A 20,178-nucleotide genomic window follows, 5' to 3' on the forward strand; every position below is an offset into this window, starting at 1 on the left:
ATCAAACATTACTTCATAGCTGTTGTATTATTCAGTCAGTCGCACATGTTAAAATCTCTATACTGCTCATCAAACATTACTTCATAGCTGTTGTAGTATTCTGTCAGTCGCACATGTTAAAATCTCTATACTGCTCATCAAACATTACTTCATAGCTGTTGTAGTATTCTGTCAGTCGCCCATGCTAAAACCTATCAGCAGTTATGAAGACTATGAGAAATGGCTTCCAGAGTGGTGACCTCTTGGTTAAGGAGGCAGGATACTTATCATCCCTCTGCTCAGGTATGGAAATACACAAACACTTTAATAATTTGGTAGGTGGTTTGGTGATAACACGGATCAGTCATAATTTAAAATTAAAACTATCTTTTATAGTCCTGCTAAGTACTGCCGTATTCTGTCCATTTTTCAGAAGTGGTGCAACCTGGTTTTTATTCTACAACCATGAAATGGGGCAAGAGAGTTTGCTTTTGAGTTCAAATAATATAACTGGCAAAATGTCCTGTGGGATTATGGGACATTATTCGGGACTTAGCATGGGTTATGAAATTATGTTAGATCAACATATTCTATATCAATATGGGCATAAAGGTATGACTAGCTACTCCTCGCAAATTAGTTACCTCTTGATAAAACTGCTAAGGGTGTTTGTGATTCCTCTTTGGAGAATTAATTCATTTTCTTTCTCCCAAATTCAGTCTTATGTTTTTCCTTACAGTATTGTGTCATATGTCCATGCCAGGTTCCATGAATTCATGTGATAACATTTAACAGCCTGACTTAAGGCATTACAGACTACTGCATTCTTCAGATATGGCCAGTACTTATTTTCTGTGCCTTTTATTTCATCAGTGTAAGATTCCATTCTACCTAATGTTCTGTATATACTATGTCTGTGTGTTGATTTTGTTTTGTTCCAAAAGTTGTGACAGTTCCATGACTATAGAATACACTTTCTGATGTCATTCTGGGTTGTACATGTTGTAAATTACCCGCCTTTTAAAGATAAATGAAGTTGCTCAGAGGTGCACAGTAAGCAAATCAATGCTGTGAGAATCAAACTCCAGACTGCTGATGGGTCAAGGTCTAGCAAAACATAATCTTAAACTTTTGCAACAGACTTACTTAGTGTATTATTTGAAAACATCCATGAATGGATGTATGCCTAGCATGTGTCAGCAGTCATTCAAGAAAGATGTTCACTGTTACATCTTAAGAAGGCATGATTTGCTTATTAACTTGTTTATTAACTAGTTAGAATAGCCATGGTTCTACACTTGCCTCTTATTCTCTGCATTGTCTTTCGAAAGCATGTTGGAATTTGTGTTATCAACCTATCATTCTTTAGCAGGCAAGATGGTCATCTATAGAGCCCACTCCTCACACAACTCTGTTAAAAGGCAACTTGAAAAAGACCTTTCATTCCTTTCTGATTCACAAGTAATGATCTCATTCTTAACCCTAACAAAAAAAGCTATGATCTTTGATACCAGATCTAAACTTTCCTGAATTCCCCAATATTAGTCTTTACAACAAAACAAAAAGGACCACTCAGAGTCAACAGCATACTTTATATATCTAGGAATTTAGTTAAATTAATAATTGCTTAGTAGCCTTTGATAGTGAGCATGCTAGAATGGATTTCACTTTTTTGTTTCTGAGTGGGGCCTGCTTATTTAGGATGGTTAGGAAGATGGGTAGGAAGATATCATTAAATGAGTAACTGCTTCATCTAGTGGTAATGTTTTAGGTAGTTCCAGTTACGCTGCTTTAAAGCTGTTATAAAGTGTTCATGGTTGAAATTCTGCAGATTACGGTCTTGTTTATATGTTACATGCGTCTCAACATTTAGCCGCAGTTTGATAGTGTAGGAGGGTAAAAGGTCACTAATACAATCTGGTAAGTTTCTGGTAGCATTGACATTGTGGGGTTTATTTGAAGGAATCCAATCTAATTTGGTTTCTTTGCTAGATGTTTTGTAGGTCCTGGTAATGATGTTTAATACTTTTGTGAATCCGAATGGGTTTAGGTCAGGTGAGGCATTTGTTATTTGGTTCCAGTCAATGTTTATGTCACATAAGATTATGGTCTCTTGTTTTATATTGTGATACAACCAATGAAGAACTTCTTCAGTTGCATCTAGATTGTTTCCAGGGGGAATATATAGTCCTACTAGGCAGACTGATTTACTGTTATTGAGCTTGAGTTGGGTAATGATAATTTGAATGTTTTGAAATTTTGGAGTAGTTTGAGGATGCTGGATTACTTCTAGGGTGTTTTTAAAAAATGATTACTACTCCACATCCACTTTTTGTTAGTCTGCTTGAAGTGGTTATCTCATATCCAGGTGAAATATTTCATTAATAGTTCTTTCTGGCTTTAGCCAGGTTTCAGTAGGTATACGTATGTCAGGTCATAGTGTGGGAGGGTTATGTGGAGATCATGGGTCTTGTTACGGGTCTGCCTGACATTGCCGACAGTCCAGAATGCCAAAACCATATGGCCAACACCATATGATGGACATTCAGATTGCTGACAATGGCAAAACCGCATTGGACTATAGTGCGAAATGGAAAGATTTCCATTCCTGCATTGTAGTGCGATCTTGGAGTTGGTTGAAAGGAAAGTTTGTTAGTTTTTCATGATTTTATTGTGTTGTCGATATTTTGGTTGTCGGTGATGTGGTGTCAGCCATGTCGTTGTTGATGTTTTGCTGTTTTAGTGTTTTCAGGTAGATCCCTTGTTGCATATACTTTAATAATTTATGTTTTGGAGAAATAGGTTGTGAAACTGAGTTGTGGTTTAGGATAGGAGTTGTGTTGTTCTGAAGGAGTGCGGTTGGTTTTAACCATATATTGGTGCATTGGTCAGACTTGGGGTGGATGTTTCCACTTTGGACCAGTTTAGTTATGGTGTCTAGATATGTTACAAATAGCTAGCCTTTATATATGTGTGTAGGCAGGTAGAAATTGATGATTTACTGAGCTTTAAATGTTTAAAGGTGCATGTGTTTAGTAGTGAGTGTGAATTAGTTTGGGAGATATAGTTGAAAAATGTGGTGTCTTAGAGAGCTGTTGTGGTTGTGGATTTGTGGTAGAGAAACTGGGTAGTTGTAAATGGGCTTGTTAAGATTGTGATGTGCATTAGAAGGATGAGAAGTGTTAATGTCATTGCAAAGGAAAGTTTTGCTCTTGAAAGGAATGTAAGATATATCATGTAATTCATGATAGTGGAAGTAGTGTTTGTTGTAGTGTAAGACTGCTAGGTTGTTGTGTAGTATATGTTTAGGGTGGTTAGGATGTATTATCGAAGGTCGCAAGACTTAGTCAGGGTAGCGGTCTTAATAGTGATGGTGTATGTGGAGGTGTTGCTAGAGGTTTTTATTGTTTAATTGTGAGAGGTGGGCATGGGTTGAGAAGTATAAATGTAGGTGTAGTGGGGGTGGGTGAGAATTGGGGGTAGGTTATGGAAACATAATGGAACCCGAGCAGATTGAGGGTGGAACTAAGTGGGACCCATACACAGAGTATCATATTCTCATGGAAAACAATCAGTGGAGGTGCATTTAGAAGCAGGATAAACTTATTAAGGCAATATTACAGGGATTAATCTACCACAAGCAAAGTGTATATTGTGCCAGTGCTTCTGATGGTAAAGAAAATAGCAGCAGACAGTCCTATGTCAGCTAGCATACTGAAGCAAACTGTCTTACTAAGCTTTCTTTAAGTTAGGAGACTGACTTGTACACATTGTTGCTAGGGACTGGAATAGAAGTGTATTTTTTGTTTGTTTGTTTTTCAGACTTTCCACCTACTATATGTTAGTATAAGAGATATGGTGTTCAAGCAATATGTTTTCCTAATGTTTATTTGTAAGATATGCTATTGTTAGCTAAGTAACTATTGGTAGAAGAAAAATTATATTGATTTAGTTTTAGTTGAAGGGGCTGAAATTCTCTAGTAATGTGCACACTGTCAGATAGCCAGATAAATTAATAGATAGTACATCAGTAGCTTATGATTATTAGTTGAACATCAGTCAGACTTTAAATGTTCTTTTTCATTGGGAGGAGGTCATAGTTGCAGACAACTGGTCTTTCTGAGTATACTGATAATGTTTTCAGGAAGGTGGATGGTGATGTACTATATAAATATTTACTTTTACTGTCCACAGCTAAAGGTTAAAAAACATAGGCAGTGTAAGCCATAGTCAGCAGAGAAAAGGAGAAAAATGAAACTTAAATTGTGCTTAATATTGGATAGAGGTGTAGAGGTTAGAAAAATATAAAGAGATATCTCCTACCTGGGTCTATATTAAAATCGCGAAGAGGCACTACATCGAACACCTCTTCAGCAACACATAAAGACCGAACGCACTAAACTGCAAATGGTCAAAATCGCTAGTACCAAACACGCACACACACACACACACACACACACACACACACACACACACACACACACACACACACACTATTTAAAACATAAATAAATGGGGGGGCTTCACCCCCCACCCCCAATATGGGGGGCTCCCACACACCCCCTAACTAAATATACCAACTCTGAGATTGCATTACAGTGGGGTAAAGGGCAATTCGAAGTAACACCTCTTTGTGATTTTAATATAGACCCTCCTACCTTCACCACTGTTTCGTGAGGTCATTTGGCAAGTGCTTGAAAAACACCTTTGTAAGGACGTCAGGGTGTCTGTGTGTAGAAGGTACATGACATTGAACACATTTGCTAATAGGTAAATGAGTAAATACATTTTTGAAAGCAGAGCAGTTTAACCCAAAATTTTGTATGCTACAAAACACTTATGCCTTCAACACTACTATCATTTTTAGGCAGCAATTACTGTCTCACAGTTAGACATATATGGTACAGTACTAAATACAGTCTGTTTTCTGAAGTACTCACAGAAAGCATTTCTATAACAGTATAAAACCAATAAACAAAGAGATATAGACTCCTGTACCTCGTGCTATAACAGTCATTTGCCAGGGATAGTTACAAGAAATATATATTATAATACTAAAAATACCAGCATGCAGGTTGGTAATGGTAGTAATTTTAAGTGATAGCATATAAAGAGAGCAAGGGGAGACACAAAATATTTGTCACTTTAACAAAGTGGCTATTCAGGGGAGTAATTTTCCTATGGATACATTAAGGAGCAGGTGGAAAATAATGTCTTATATACTCAATGTGCTACAAATAAAAATTACATACAACACAATTAAAATATGGTTCACCAGTATCACATCTGAAAGAGGCTATGCCTACCTCTATGTGTGGCAAAAAGCAGGTTAAGTAAGAATAGAAGCACCTATGTGATATATTCAGTGCACTTCAAATGGCCAACAACACCAGTAAAAACATATGGTTTATCAGCATTACATCAGGAAAAAAAGTGTTATTGCCTAACACAAAGTAGGGCAAGTCCAGCAGACAAGTTACAAAGCAAGGTTTGTTCTCAAGAAATGCTACTGCATTTGTGCTAGTAGAAAAAAATGTTTTTATCAACTAATTTTGCATATTACAGCCCATATAATGTTTCAAATTGATTATTCAGTCAGTATCTATCTATATTCAGTGCTAGATACCTAAAAGAGATTTCAAAACTGAAAATATATACTTTAAAACACTAGGAATAGACTGCAAGTTAAAATGACTTCCACAGTCATGCAGAACATTCCTACACTTTACAAGTCTTTAACATATGGGAACAGACAACACTATTGCAGTTTTCTGTCACAAACCAACTTTTAATGTACTTTTAAATGTATACAGTACTGCAAGACACCAAGGAGTGACTGAAAACTGGGCAAGACAATAAAAATTGTGGCTTCTCTAGCTCCGCTTTTTTTTCTTAAAGCTGTCTCGCTATGTTAAACCCATTTAACATGGCAAAACAGTTTGTAAAAAGCAATGGAGATCTTGCTTTCTCCGTTGCTTTTGCCCACAGCTCTGATGTACTGCGTAGGCATATACATGCGCAGTACATCAGAACTGCCGCAGAATACCAGACAGCTGCGGAAGGGCAGCAAGGAGGCATTATACAATGCCATTATTTAAGAAAAGTGATTATTTTTTTTCTTAAATAATGTCATTGTATAATAACAATAACCCACTTCTGGGTGTGGGTAATGCTGGATTTACCCACGGTTGGCTTTGTTTGGCCACTTGGGCTTCGCCCTTGTGACCAAACTACACCAACCGTGGGTAAATCCAGCATTACCCACACCCAGGCATGGGTTATTGCTATAATATACCACACCATGTTGTCAGTTATTGCTTAAATAAACTAAGGAGCAACTTTAAATAATGAAAAATTAATTTTATAAATATAAATGCAGAGTATCTCATCATGTCATTGAGAAAATTACCTCAATGAAAACTTTAAGTGAGTCATTTAACTTTGCCCTGTTTTGATACACCTGTTTGCTTTTGTGGATTAATTTCATATTATTAAGAATATATTTGTTTTGTTTTATTTTTGCTCCATTAATGGTAGCTGTTAGATTGTGACAAATTAGTTAAATCTATTTTGCATGCTTGTTGGTAGGCAATAGATGTTCTTTTGTGATACCCATTCAGCAAAGCAATTAAGCTTCTAATTAATTCTGAATCAAGTAGCATATTATTTAAATCAGTATGGTATAAATCACCAATTATACATTGCTAACTAAAAAAGAAAAAATGTTGGAAAGGACTTGTTTTGCTAAAAACACAACAGTAAGCTCACAAAGTACATGTCCTTACCTGTGGCTTTTGTCAAAACTGAAGGATTTTAATCATACCAAAGACTCAGGTGCTGGCAGGATCCTGACTGCCACAACCAATAAATTTTAGCATTGTACAAGCTCATACATCTATGTAGTGGTGGTTCCCTGTAGACACTTACACTGTCTTCAAAAACAGAGGTGCTTATTTTATAAAATAACACTGCAATTTCCCTTGACAGGCTGTATTATATTTTTGAGAGTGAATTAGTTCATCAAATGGGAACTTGAATTTCTGTGACATAAGATAATATATCTATTTAACACTAGAAAAATAAAACTGATCACTTTTTCACAACAGCAAAATGATCTGAAAACACAAAGTTAAATTCTTTAACATCACCTCATCAGCAAAATAATTAACTGGAATTATAAGTAATATATCACAGGACATGAGGTAAACCATTTTGTAATGCATCCTTGTTGTGTAGCAAGGCTGACCTCTTAGGGCTTTACTTTTGCTATTTGTCTGGCATTAGACACCTGAAATGTGTAATTAAAATCCTCAGTCAGCAGCATTTTATACCTCTTATTCTGTAGAAAATTACTGTGAAGGATTAACTTCGCACAAAAAGCTACTGTTTAATCCGTTAGAATGTTGGATGGTATACAGCAGCTGGTGTGTGTCTAACAGGGCGGCACAGTATTGCAAAATAAAGCCTGTGGACACATTATGGTCATTATAACTATATTATGATAATCCGCTCATTTAAATGTCACCTGTTTGCACCAGATCCATTAGAAGTGAAACAGCTAAGATAGAGTGAAATTACAAACTGAATAGCATCACAGGTTTCATTCTCTCTGCATTTATGAACAGTTATTGCTATATGGGGAGTTGCAGTCATAACTATGAAGAGATAAAGTTGAACTGCTAGTACAAGATAGAAGAGCAATTTAGTTTTTAAAAAAGATTTTCAGGAAAGTATTTGGCATTCTATAGAATTCCATAAAGCATTTGGGCATAATCTATGAAGTAACTGCAATGCTGCTACATGTACTGTGATTTATTTTCCATGTTTAGCCACAGGAAATAGAAAAAAAGTGAATTATTTTATCAGAGATGCAATTTCATTTGAAAAATATATAACTTCCAGTTTTAGTAACGTACTTTGAAATTTTCAGAAAACTGCAGATTTAGAAGAAATTTAATGAAACATTATATTGGTAGCAAAGACCTCAGTTTACCCCATTTCCATGCCAACAAAGACTATTTGTTTTAGATTTTTTTTTTACCCCATTCTGCCTTGAACATCTCGTCTTTCTACCCAGGCACCCTTATTGTACATTTGTTCCCTTTTAGGTGAAAACCCATCAATCCATTTGTCTGTTTCGGTATGAGAGTTCAGTGCAAAGAGAGGTTGTGCTATAAGCAGTGACCAGGGCATTTATATTAAGTCTTCACTCCCTGTACCTGTTCAGTAGGCTATTCAATAAGAGGATATGCAGTGGGCATAGGTTTTCATCACTCATGCAAATGATGCATGCCTGCACATGTCCACATCTCCTTAAAGCATTAGGCACCTTGAGTAATATTCTCGATACCCTACATGGGAAATTAATATTTCTAATATTTTCCCAAATATGCCCTCTCACCATTGCCCTTTCACTTATAACCTGGCAAGTGATGACTCCAAATATGCTAGGGCTGTGTTTGAACCCTGGTCACCTGGTTTATAACTGGGGCTTTATCCCTCTATACCACTTGGCTTGCCCCATGAAATGAGTGAGATTCTTTAGCAAAAATAGCCTTGCCACAGTGACTAACATGAATACTCACATCACTGTGTGGTGTCCTCATGCATTTGTGTGCTTCTGTATTTTTGCGAATAAAGTATACTCTCATCATCTTTGGATCACCAAGCTCATGTCCTCAGATATGGCTATTTTGGTATCATTCAGGCATTCAGTTACATAGTGGCATTTGGCCAACTTGAAGCCCCCTTGTTCCATCCCAAGGATGGCTGAGACAGCATTAGCACTCATTCCTGTCCTCACCTATCCAGCCTTTTCCTGACAATGTTTGAACCCGGGTCATTTACATTGTAGTTTTAATGTAGCATGTGTGACTTTAACCAATCTGAAATAGTCCACCAGTCCATTTGTGAGCACACAATTTATTTACTTCATTTTTTTTTTTTAAATAGTCATTATCCCGTTGGTCAGCTGAAATATTTTTTGAGAGGTAGTGATATGAACTGGACTACACCCCACAATGGAATGCAGAAAAAAATCTTTCCATAGTTAACAAATTATTCCATACTTTGTACATTATTCCAAATTATTCAGAAAAATATACAAGAAGTTCACAAAGAACAAAATAAACAAAATACTACACCTAAATCCTTTTACACCAGGAAGGTGATACAATTAAACAGGAATATAGGTACTTCATGATGGCTATTCAGTTATGTCCCATACAAGCAGTAATGTTCAGCAAGAGATTTCTGACAACTGTATCTGCTGCTATGTCCACAACAGTAGGGCACACAAAATGGTACATTTTGGAAGATAGACATTCAGGTAAGGGTGTCACTAGTACACATTTCTATGACAGGACCTTGAAAGCAAATGAATATGATCCTATAGGAATTATTCTGGAACCTAGAATTATTTTTTTATTTATCTATTTACTGGGGAGATGACACCCCCACACCATCCATTCAGAGGTTTCATCCCCTTTTGCCTGATAATCATCTCTGAATACAGTGATCTCATTCTGGGAAAGCACACATCAAGCACTTATCAATTGTGTTTTTGTCAGTATACCAATATAAGGTCATATTGGATATGGTTTAAGGATGTGAGGAAGCATTTTGGAGATTAAGGCAGATTAGTTAGAGTATTGCAAGACTGCAGTACAGAGAATCTGGAAGGCCAGATCTGATTATTTTATTTTTAATCTAAGCTGTCCTGTGACATGTAACAAACCTTCTGGTTGGGGTGTCAAATGATTCTACAGTTGTATGTCAGCTGAGTTCATATACAAGTCTGTTAATAATGAATAGCTATTATCATTTGAGTAAATCTGGGCATGTTGACATAATGAAAGTAACACGTGATGTGCAATAATACATACATGAAGACTTATTTGTAGGCTGTGTTTTATATCCACTAGTGGTGACCATACCTCTCAACTTCTCAGCACAAGAAATCTAGACAAAGCCAGAAATAATGGGGGGGGGGGGGGCAACGGCCCATAAATAGGGACAGAATTTAAATATTGTACTATAAACTTAGAAAGTTGCTAGAATAACAGTTTTACCATTATTATGTATTTTCTGAAGGATATGAAGTCTGAAACTCAAATGCCTGTCATTATTTAGTATTATTTACTGACTTAATTCCTCAATGATTTGCCAGACAATCACAAATTTTATGAGGAAAAGACCAAAAATATGAGGCAAAAATCTGGACATTCTGCGAAAATCTGTACAGTTTAGAAGTATGGTGGTGATGTTCCAGGAGGGTGTGTGAATATTGGCAGATCTTAATAAATAGAATGGTAGTCAGGATGAATAAGGAAATTGCCTGTGGGATGATAAACTTTGAAGGCACGCAACAGCTTAGGTGGGGTGGTGAGGACGCAAAGCAAGATAAAGAGGGAAGGTGTTCTCATATTGGATTATAAACTATTATATTACAATACAAAATACAATGAAGAACAGTAGATGCTGGGATGTAGTCCTGGTATTGGGAATCAGTCTTAGCTTTTCTGGACTTGAGAAACTGAAATATTGTTAGGAAAAGGGACTGATCAACAACGGAAAGAGATATTTAAAATAGAGAAGGAAAAGGCCAGGGCTGAGCTTGTAACTGTCATTGTTCTATCCTAGTAAACACATTTAAAAAAATAAACACATAAATAAATACAAGGACTGGGATGGCTTAGTAACATTTAAGCAAGGACATTGGAGCTGGAGCATATATAGATCCTTTAAAGAAATAGTGGAGAAATGTAATGTAGGAAAAGTGGTGTGAATGGAATATGATGGTGTAGGAAAAGTTATTAAAGGGCAGGAATTTAAATGGTAGTCTGATCAACGCAAAATTATTATGCACAAAAAGTTTCCTGGTTGGTGATGGGATAGAGAAATTAAATGAGTGCCTAGCAAAATCTATAAGGAGGTAAGAGGCAGATGGCATGAAAACATTTTTGTAAATAGAAGTACTTTGGTAAGGGGAAGGTAGAGAACTGAAAAAGAATGAAATGTGGGTTGTATATTATTCTAAGTGAAATTGATGCAGTTGACCTCTGTTTATGGTATGCATATAACATTATCACATAGGTGGTACACATTACCTACTGCATCTAAAGGGGGGGGGGCTTTGCAAAACTGGTCATTTGTTACAGGTGAGGGCAGGGGAAATAAAGAATTTGCATAACTGGCAGCAGAAAAGTGACAGGAACCAGGGATAAGAAAAACAAAGTTTAGGAAAAAAGAGATGGCAGGGGCAGCAGACATTTGATGGTTTTGTCAGTTTGAGGTGAAAGAGAGATTATGATATGGTCAAAGCAAGAGAAATAAGAGTTGATGTTTACATCAAGATTGTTAAGGAAGTTGTGGGACAAGAATAAGTCATGTGAAGAACAATATCTTTGCCATGGGCTCTGAAGTTTTCTAATTAAATTACAGAATAAAAGACAGCAAAATGCTGAGTGAAAGGAGGGATTAGTGGCTGAGAATTAGGGACTGAAAAGAGGCCAGACTGAATAAAAACATGGGGTAGGAAAAGGGGGCGATGAGGAGATAAACCAATATATAAGAGTAGGAATGCTTTACCTCAATCTTAATTCTTCATGGGCTGAGATCAGTAAGATCTGCAGATAACAATAGGAGTGATTTATTGATTTATACCAGGTAAAACAAATAAAAAACAAACAAACGAGCAAACAGCAATACAAAAATAAGTATGGACAAGCAAATTAAAACAGTGAAGCTGTTTGTTAATCAATCAACAAAAGTGTGCTTACTTTATGAAGTATGTCTAAATTTTTACTGTGTTAATGTCAGTTATTATTCTTAAATGAATTAATTCTCCCAATAATAATATTTCTATTTAAATTTCTTGCACTGCACAGTGATATGCTAAATGTATTCTCCTTCAGCTTATTCCTTAAAAGAATATTAACTCTATCCATAAAAAATGTTTGCAGCTTTCTCTAATTTAGCCTCAGTTGCTCTGTGGCCGACATGATTCAAATAAATGTCGTTTGTAAAGTGAATTGCCAAGCTGATATATCTGTATTACAAGTCTCTGACATAAGCTTTCTTATAATCTATTCAATGTGCTTGCAAGTTTCTCAGTGCTACACCATAATTTAGTTCCCTATAATGTATCAATAAATGTCACCCTCATCCCAAATCTCTGTATATCGCCACTGTCGTGGCAATCTTTTGAAGTATTATCTCTATTAGCCGCTTCCCAATAACATCGCTTGCACGTAAAATTACAGTATCAGAGACATTCTGCTTTATGTCCAGCAGTTTTGCAATGTCTGCAGTAAAGTATCTCATATAAGGCTCACTTGTGAACACACTGTAATGTATGATTTGTTCTTGCGCATTATCTACGGTTCAGAATATGACAACCCATGTACTTAGTTTGTTATCGCTGTTCTTGCTTTTTTATCCTAATTATATAGTAAACTATTCTGCTGGTAGTAATGCTTGTGTATGTTTTCCACTGGGGTTATCTAAGTCCCTCAGCTCTTGCTTGAAAATTGGCTATGAGTTTAGCAGGCCAACCTGGTTAAAACAATTGGAATATATACAGCAGATAACTAATGGTTTATGTAACACTGCTCAGAAAATGAAGAAGATGTAACGATATTTTATATTCAGGGTAACAGAGGAAATAGTATTAGTTCTTCACCTGCTTACACTATAGTTATTTTGATGCTGTTTATCACTGTAACTATTTAATACACATTCAAAGTTGCAGGGAAAAATAATGGAAGGTATTTGCTAGATATATGTTAGTCTCTTTTACAAGAAAAGGCACGGCTTTTATTTGAAGTTCATAGTCCATAGTTCATGCAAACACATTTCTATAAAGACTTCTGTTATGATACAGTAACTTTTTATATATTTTCCAACGTAGTTAGTGTTAAGCAGTTTTTATGGTAATCATGCATGTGTTGCATATCGATCTGTATGCCTACAGTTTTGCACAGATCCTTGATCTTTGAATTATAACCATTATTCTTTCATTATTTTTATTTTGTTATGAGGAATGCAATTATTCTTTGTTAAAGTAGCTATTTTTCCTTAAATTTGTACTATTTATGTTAACTTTATTATTAAAAATGTTGCATAGAATCTCTAATGCATTGTTATTGGATACAGAAACAGTATTAAAATCCAGTCAAGGAAGACTGAATAACAGAAGAAACTTGTCTGCAATGAACACAGAGTTATTTATGGTGCAACATGTTGATAAATCAGTGCTACAGCTGTTGTTTTACTCTGACTAAGGTATCTACCTAGATTCACAACAGAGAGGTATGGAAGCTTGACTGTAGACTGCAGGACCAAGAACTGCTTATCGGCCTGTAAACTGGAGGAATTAGCAGGTCAGGAGAGGAATAATAAGTTTCAACTTGCTCTCAAGGGGGTGAGTTAGGGCATCTGTCCTGGAACATGTACTGCCAGGATTTGCTTTATTAACTCAAACACTAAGTGATTGAGTTTTACATACTCACTGCAGATTGCTTAAGTAATGGTATACTGCAGATTGGCAACAAATTGCATAACATTTATATTTTCAGGTGGCAAGTTCCTCTCTGCACCTCCAATTTGTAAAAAAGCACACACATCCCTTTTCTTTAAATATACATTCTCAAGGTAGCACAAAATCAGAGAAAGTAAATTTATAGAAACAGTCAGTGTATTCCACTGAACCACATTAAAATATACAGAAAGGCATTTAGTAGTGAGCAAATGAGCCACAGGCAGCAGAACACCAAGTAAGTGAAAGGCAATTGTGCTGCACCTCAAAATCTCTGGTGAAGACCAGAGATGAGCTGAAGCATTCATCTAAAAACATTACGGATGTGTGGTCAACATACTGATCACCCACCCGTCGTCTTGCTTTGGGTATATGAATTGGTATGGCAAGGCTTCACCCCACCCCGCACCACCTTACTCGTGCTAACTACCCTAACTGTCCACTCCCCTACTGCTAACCCTAAAATGTTACATTGTTAAAGAATCTTTCCCTGATAGTACCACTAATGAAGACAAATGTGCATAGAACACTCAGAACACCAAACAGGCCCAACACTAAATCTAGCCCCTTACAAAACCCAGCCTCTAACCCTAACATGGGAACACTCACACACACACTAACATCTTGTACATTCTCACATTTAACACTTTCAGTCAAACATTCATTTCCATGCACAATCCTTTATACCTACACTATATAAAGCTTGAATCCAACCAAGTGTGAGTCACACAAATGTGCAGTTACACCTTTGTTCTATCTCTCAATTGTTGTCACTCATTTTTGTGTCACTCATTTTTTTTGTCATACAGATAAATTACAACCACTCATGTACATGCACACAAATTAATATACATATAGATACATATGCACTTGTGTGTGTGTGTGTTTTCTGAATGTTTTATTCACTTGCGTCATAATTTATGTTCTAATGTAAATAGTTATGGGACACACTTGCCATATTTACAGAATAAATTAACTCATTGTTGTTGCATAAATCCTGTATAACACACCATTTTCAGTATTGTTAGTATGTGCATATGTTTCTACCTCACATTTAGACATTAGAAGGATTTATAATGATAATACTTAGACAAAACAGCTGAGTAATTATGTGTGTACCTATGTGTTTAGATATCAATAATTATATTTCTCACAGCTACAATGCTGCTGTAAATAATCTGATGGAGTTTAAACAGTATAATTGGCAGATGATACAGGATGCCAATAAACCTCTCTTTTAATGAATATTACAATTGCAACATGGCTGTTGATCAAAGTAGTAATTCCAGTTCCCCTTTGCTAATTGGAATTAACATAGGATGAGTTATGTTTGAAAGATTTTTACATCCTGAAACAAAACTCAAAAGTAATGCAAAGAGAAAAAAAGTTTTTGTAGGTGGCAAGCCTCTCTATATCATCCCCCCATGTAGGGACCTTGGTCCCCAGTGTTACTTATATATATGTTCATTCTACAGTTGAATGCTCTTGTTAGAAAACTAAAGCAATCCACTGTGGAATACTCACATCCCACCCAATGCAAGTGCAGACAATTTCTAACAAATACAATGAAAAAAATATTAACAAAAAGTCACTTGCTCAAAATGCACTTGTAAAAAAACCTGGCACTGCTTTATTTAGACTGCATTGTCTAAATAAAGCAGTGCCTTATCTAGACTGAATTGTCCACCTAATGTGTTTCACTATTTGAACCATTTGAACCACCCATTTTTGTTTGAACTACCCTAAATGGTTCACCATGGTGAAAGTAGCATAAGAAAATGTTATGCAAATGTCTTCACACCTTATTGACTTATGAAAAAAAAAAAAGACTTCCCCTCAGTCTTCTCAGCAGTTCTAAAGCACTGATTACAGTCCTTCACATTAAAGGTTCACAGTTTCATAGTTGATTACTGGGCTAATCGTGCAAGAGCCTCTATTAGCCTAACCAGTAATTTCCAGGATATGACAATATCATATCTTAATTGCCCAGATATGGGATGAGGTAGTCTCAGGGTAGCGGATCTTTGGATGTTGGAGTCCTGAGTCATTTTACTGATTTCTTCTGTCCATAAGGGGCATGGGCAGTACCCCAGGAGTAAATTTATGATTCCCCATCCATTTATCCAAATTTGCTTTGAAAAGAGTGAGGGACTTGCTTTGTTTTATGAAGACAGGAAGTTTATTCCATAGATAAGATAGCCTTTGGGTTATAAATCTATCTCTTCAGCAAGTTCTCTTAGAGTCACAAATAAGGTTCAGGTCCATGGAATGTGTTACCCTTGTATAAATTTTCTTGCGAATATGTAACATTTTCGTTAGGGCTGGATCAGAGAATGCTTTGTAGATCAGGCATAAGTCCCCTGTCAATAAACAATATTAGACTGAGTAAAAGGATAGGACCTTTATTCAGTCTCCATAAGGCATGTGTCTTATGCTTTGTATTTCTTTAGTGAAAAACCTCTGGGGTTGCTCCAGCTGGTTTAAGTGCCTGATTAGGTACATGCAGAAGGCAGCATTGTACTCAATTATAGGCCTGATAAGGGCTGAGTACACCATCAATATGACTTCCTTTGGTCTTGATGCCATGCCTTTACTTGGAAGTTGAGCCACACAGAAGGATTTTCTCACTATTGTAGCGACCTGGTGGTTAAAGTTTACATTACTATTTATCTGTATTCCTAGGTTCCTCACCACCAGGTCTGCTTTTAGGGGTGTGCTGTCAATATTATAATTTTCAGGGATATCTGATTTACTGAAGGGTATGATTATGCATTTCTTAGCATTAAGTCTTAAACCATGATTTTGGCAACAGTTGCTTGTCATTTTTAGGCCTGTTTGTAGGATGTCAGCATTGTTTGGGGATTGAATGATTGCTCCCACTTACAGTTGCCAATGAACTTGGTGAGCCATAGGCCGTCAACATTGGGCTTCACTTAAAGAAGTATATAACAAACAGGAGAAGTCCCACCACTGAGCCCTGTGGGACATGGCTAGTAACAGGTTTCTTACTGGAAGTGAATTAACCTATTTGGACAATGTGTGTCCTGTCAGTGAGCTAGATGACTATCTCTCTGACAATGTACAGGTTTATGCCTAATTCAGTAAGTTTATCTATGATCTCTGAGTGGGAGATTGTGTTGAAAGCAGTGGCCAGGTCTAGATAAGTGGTGTGTACTGTTTTACCCTCATTCATGTCCCTTGTGACTTTCTCAAAGAAGTCCACCAGACTGAATAGGCAAGACCTCACTTTGACAAAGCCAAATTGAGTCTGGTCCAGTTTTTGGAGAGTTCATATGTCATTATTGATCAGGTCCATGATAATTCTCTCCATGGCCTTGCAGATAAGCCTGGTCAAGCTTTTGGGTCTGCAGTTCCCTGGGTCAGGTAATGGGCCCCACTTTTGCAGAGGGATGGCTGTTGGAGTCCTCCATTCCTCTGGGACAAAGCCTGTTCAGAGGCTGTGGTTTAAGATGGTTTCTAGTGTCACAAATAGATTCTGTTTTAAGCTATTTAAGAAGCATCCTGGAATGTTGTTGGGACCCATGGAGGTTGTGTTTTTGGCGCAGTAAGGACTTATTCCCTTGTAATGACTGGTAGGGGGATGGTTGTGGGTATTTCTTTGGGTGTGGTAGGAGGTGATAGGGGAGGAGTTTGAACTGAATTTCTTGGCCAGCAGGTTTGCTATAGTTTCAGGCTGAAGATAAGTGTTTCCTCTCATAATTAACTCAGCGCATTGCTGTGCATTTTGACCGAGGCTGTGAATATAATTTAAAAAAGTATTATGGTTATCTTTCACCTGAGAGGCTATCTTTGCATCATAGCTTACTTTGGCAGATTTGACCAGCTCTCCAATTTGTTTGTTTAGACTGGTGAGTGTGTTTTTGCACTGATTTGTCTTTTCCTTCTTGGTTTTGGAGAGGATTTTTTTCCTTTTGTTGAATAGCCTATTTATGCTAGGGGTCCATCAGGGTGATTTATTTTTGCCAGATGTGATGTCATTCTGTAATGCAGTACTGAAATAAAGTTTTAATACTAAATGAGACAGAAGTCTCAGAGCAGTCTGTTTTTGAAACCCAACAATGTTGGATCACTCACTCACTTCATCTTGCCTTGCTTTAGTAAGTAAACAGGGAATAGTAATTCTTTAGATCAGACAGGAAAATATAGTGAGATTAGTTAAACGCTGTTTTTCTCGATCTGTGTGAATCTATCCAGCTGTGTTATTTTTTAAATTTCCTGTGACTGAAACTCTAGTTTATTGTAAATAGATTGTAAACAGATATGTAGTATTTCATGTTCTTTTTATTATTTATTATTAAATATATTTAGACTTTTTACATAGAAGGCAACTATCTCTTGGAGGTAGGGATAAAAAGACATGATGTCTGTGAAAGCAAAGGGTGCTTACTGGATCCCATTCAAACAATTTGATATTGCTTGTCATGGAGAAGCCTGTATCTATGAATAGCTGGTTGAGATACATTAAGGTGTTCATTCTTTCACTATCCTCAGCATTAAACCTCTGAGATGCACACAAAAAGTGAACATCTTCTTGATATGGCCTGGCAGGGAGTATTATATAAATCTATGAACAACCAGTTGTACAGTAGTATGTTCATTAATTATTGAAATTTCTTCACAATTAGACCTCACATGTACCCAGAAAGTGGCTTACTTTTTGGTGTGGGTTGTCAGGCTGGAAGTATTTTTGTCTGTCAGCAGCCAGTTGAAATACATTGCTGAGGTTATTATAGGATCATAGGAGTTACAAGGCAACTGAGCCAAGAGGTCATGTCCACCTTGCCAATACCCACTTTTATGTCTTACCTCCCTTTTCAAGGAGGAACAGGCCAGTCATACCAGGTGTGAATTTATGAATGCCCACTAGTTGTCCAGCTCCATTTTAAAGACAGGCAGTGTATCACACTGCTTAATTCAGAGAGGAAGTTTGTTCCATACATGGGGTAGATGCAGGGTAACAAATGTATCCCTCTGTTTTGTCCCATTTATTTGCTGGAATTGATTTAGATATTTAGAACTAATGTTAGTGGAACTGTTTAATGATTGAAGATACAAGAATTATTGAACAAGTGGATCCCTTATTGCTGTAAGCAAGTCATAGATCGCCCCAAAGTAGTCTATATGATATAGCTTCCAGTCTTTCTCTATAACTAAGAGCATTTGGGGTCTTTTCAACTGCTTGATATGTTTAGTAACATACATCTCAATGGGGGATTGTGCTCTATCATGGGTTGAATCGGTGCAGAATATAAGCAGGTGAGGACTTATTTTGAACAGGAGGAGATACCTTTTGGAATGAGCTGTGCAAGGTAAAAGAATTTTCTCACCACCTTTGCAACATGGTAGCTGAACAAAAGAAAGTAATCACCTAAATACCCAGGTCTCTCACTATTTTCTCATTTTGGAGTGGTGTGTTATCTATAATATACTGTAAGCTAGAAGTAGGGGTTACTTACTGAATTCAACAATGTTGCATTTTTAATGTCAAGTTGACCACACGAGTTATTGATAAGTATAAGCTACTACTGGAGTACTGTATATCAGAAGAGGACTTGACAATCACTATTAGCTTATATAGCTTACTATTATCTGCAGACTCATTTATCCAAAGGTCATCATTTGATCAATGGAGATTTGAGAAGGAGTTGGCATATAGCAGAAGCCCCAGCACAGATCCGAGAGTATGTGAACCCTGCTCTTACTGTATGAGCTCTCTCTATCTGCCAGTTTGCTAGCCATATAACCATGTATGGGTCAATTCTGAGCTCATTTAGGCAGTTATATTTGTATGTGGTATGGTGTCAAATGCTTTGGCATTAGTTATTTTGTTTTCTTTACAATAGGACCTCAGAGATGCACAGAGAGGGTACTTGTATTTTCTATGTGGCTTGTCAAGGTGCAGTATGTGTCAATGGTCAGCCAGTTAAAATACATTATTGTAGTCATTAAATTGTTTGTTTTTCCCACAACCACACCATAGATGTATACAGATTAGGCAGTAATCTTTTGGGGGTAGGGGCAATAAGGCATGCTGTGAAAGCACAGGTCAGCACACTATCATTGTAGAACAGTTTGATATGGCTGTTCATGGGCAATATCAGCGTCTATGAACAACAAAGTGAAATACATTATTCTGGTCATTATTTTAAGGTGGTGTAGCCCTACTCTCTGTTTTTTCATGTATTCTCTCAAAGCGGCTTCCCCCATGGCCTAGTTTCTATGGCCTAGTTACAATTTTGCACCCTCCCCCTCTGCAAATTCCTGGAACTGTCACTGCTGCATCTATACATAAATCCTTGTCAAGTTTCTGGATTGGCAAATAGCCTGCTCTGGTTATGAGTGTATATATTGATTGATGCTCTAGAGATTTGTATTATCTTTATAACTAGTTAGCCTTTCCTTTGGATTATCTTTGTAACCTTTCCTGTCACTACTGTTAGCGTCATTGGTCCTTAGTTCACTAGAAGTTTCCTGCTCCTGTCTTACAACTGTTTATCATATTTTTTATATCCAAACATTAGGTCCTTGTAGACTAGCCAGTGGTTAGAGCACCAGAGTACTGGTCAGATTCCTAAGGATCCTCATAGGTAGCTCATGTAGTCTATATGTCTTATCCTCCCTAAAGGTAGATACTTTCCTTT

At 36.8% G+C, this 20,178-nt stretch overlaps 1 protein-coding gene across 1 annotated transcript in view; it reads left to right on the top strand.

Annotated features, from left to right (window-relative positions):
* The window catches only part of LOC122816773 (germ cell-specific gene 1-like protein), a 3,278,153-nt gene that overhangs the window by 126,521 nt on the left and 3,131,454 nt on the right, over nucleotides 1-20,178 (top strand). The window lies entirely within an intron of this gene.

Source organism: Protopterus annectens, chromosome 12.part0 (assembly GCF_019279795.1).
Source record: "Protopterus annectens isolate FY-2018-M chromosome 12.part0, PAN1.0, whole genome shotgun sequence".
Lineage (NCBI taxonomy): Eukaryota > Metazoa > Chordata > Ceratodontiformes > Protopteridae > Protopterus > Protopterus annectens.